The sequence below is a fragment of the Struthio camelus genome, chromosome 31, assembly GCF_040807025.1.
Source record: "Struthio camelus isolate bStrCam1 chromosome 31, bStrCam1.hap1, whole genome shotgun sequence".
Taxonomy (NCBI): Eukaryota; Metazoa; Chordata; class Aves; order Struthioniformes; family Struthionidae; genus Struthio; species Struthio camelus.
Genome location: NC_090972.1, coordinates 1,790,067 through 1,792,566, shown reverse-complemented (window position 1 = coordinate 1,792,566; position 2,500 = coordinate 1,790,067).

The following is a 2,500-nucleotide window of genomic DNA, read 5'->3' as shown; positions in this document are numbered from 1 at the left end:
CGCGAGTCGCCGCCACGGAGGGGCAGCGAGGGGCCCCCCCTCCGACACACGCGCGCGGCAGCACGGTGCGGTGTCACCGTGGTACCCACCCGCAGACAGCCGCGCGGGGCCGGGGGGCGAGGTCCGCACCTCCCCCGGGCCCGGCTCCCAAACGCTCGCTCGCCCACTCGCACACAGCCCCTCCACCGGCCGCGGCTGGCTCCTCCTCCCCGGCCGCTGACCTCCGCTCTCGCCCCGGCACAGGACGACGGCGCGGCAGCGCGCCTCCCCCCCCCCCTTTCTGCCCCCCCCTCCCCTGTCTCGCCACCGAACGGCGCCGCCCGCGCTTGCCCCACACCACCGCCCCGCGGAGACACCCGCGCGCCGTCGCTGCCGGCCTCAACGCAACGCCGCGGCTGACGCCAGCCGGCGGGTGGAAGTGGCTCGGCACGCACTACGGACGCGCGCGCCGACCCCCCGGCCCCTCCGGCAGCACGCCCGGCTGCCCCCCGGGTCGCATCGGGCCGCCCGAGTCTTTAAACCCCCTCCCGGCTCTCCGACCGAGAACCCTCGGGCCCGCAGCCCGGGGCCCATGGCCATCCCTACCCGGGGGGGCCACTACCGGCGGCCGCGGTGGCCGGAGGCCCGCCTCCTTCCTCCCAGCGCGCCCCCCTCCCCGCCGCCCCCTCCGCCCCCGGCCCAGCCGACTCGCAGCGCGGCCTTCACGGCACGGCGTGGGGCGGCTGGAGCGGTTGGGGGGGGGGGGGAAGGGAGGGGAGGAGGAAGCGTGGAAGGCCGGCAGGGAACGGCCGGTGCGGCCTGGCCCAGCAGGGAGCGGCGCGCCAGCCGCGCCACCTGCCTCAGGGACCGGGGTGTGGGTCCCCGCGGAGCCCCGGCGTCGGAGCCCGGCCGCCGCTGGGAGCGGCGCCACCCGCTGCCCGCGCGCCCGCGACCCGCCAGCCGCACGCTTCCGAGCTCCTTCGCTCGCCTCACCGGCCTCCAGCTCCGCCGCCCCGGAGACGGCACCCAACACCCGCCTGCACACACGCAGCCTCCCGAGCGACGCCACGCACTCGCCCGTCCCTTCCGCGGGCAGACGCCTGGCGGCAGGCAGACGGGCGAGGCGGGACGGACGGGGAACGGCGCCCGCTCTCCCCACCTCCACGCGGAGACCGGGAGGGGCCGCCCCCGCCCGCCCGCCCGCCGCCCGCCTGCCGCCCAGCGAAGCCGGGTCGGGCAGAGCGAGGCAGGCGCGCCGGATGGCGGAGTGCCGGGGCAGGGCGGGGGGGAGGGAAGGAAGGGTGCCGCCGACGGCCACGGCGGGAGACTGAGAGCACCGGCCAGGGAGGAGAAGGGATGCACTGGGGCTCGGCGTCCGCACCACCCGCGGTGGGGGCTCGCCGTCCCGGCGGCGAGCACGCGCTCGCGCCGGGGTCGCGCGTTCGAGGCAGGCCGGCGCAAGCCGACCGTGCGGCGTCTCTCCGCCGAGACCAGACCGCGGAGAGAGGGGGCAGGGTATGTGCACGGGCCGCGCCGGCGGGCATGGGGGGGTGCGGCGCCCGCGCGCGCCGACCCCCCGGCCCCTCCGGCAGCACGCCCGGCTGCCCCCCGGGTCGCATCGGGCCGCCCGAGTCTTTAAACCCCCGCCCGGCTCTCCGACCGAGAACCCTCGGGCCCGGAGCCCGGGGCCCATGGCCATCCCTACCCGGGGGGGCCGCTACCGGCGGCCGCGGTGGCCGGAGGCCCTCCTCCTTCCTCCCAGCGCGCCCCCCCCCCCCCCCGCCGCCCCCTCCGCCCCCGGCCCGGCCGACTTGCAGCGCGGCCTTCCCGGCACGGCGTGGGGCGGCTGGAGCGGTTGGGGGGGGGGGGAAGGGAGGGGAGGAGGAAGCGTGGAAGGCCGGCAGGGCACGGCCGGTGCGGCACGCGCAGCGCAGCGCCCGGGAGGAGCACGCTGGCACACGGGACCACACGGGTGGGTCACCGAGGGGAGGCAGGAGAAGCGCGGACGCTAGGTACCTGGCCCTGGGGTGAGGGAAACGACCTGAAATCCCCGCGGGGGTGCCTCCCCCGCCGCCGCCCGCCGCCGGGCCACCGCCGCCTCGCGGCGACGGCGGCAGCCTCAGCGGCAGCGACGAGGCGGGGCGCGGAGGGGAACCCGGCACCCGCCAGCCGGCTCCAGCGCCCCTCGGCGGAGCGTCCACCCGCGGGGTGCGCCCGACACCCACCGCCACGACCTCGTCCTCCTCCCGGGGCCCGGGGTTTCCCTCAGTAACCCGGCGCCGGGTGGCAGCTGCGCCCGGGAGGAGAGCCGTGGTTTGGGCCGCCCGCTCGGGCACGACACGTCGCCTCGCGTGGCCTCGCGCGACGCCCCCGCTTGGGGTCCGCCGCGGCGCCCGCCCCGCGCGCCGTCCCGGAACGCCTGTCCGCACCGCCTCTGCTAGACGGGCTGCTCCGCCGCAGCCCGCCCCGGGTCCGCCCCCCACAGCTTAGGAGTGGGGACCCGTGGGACCCATCCCAACCC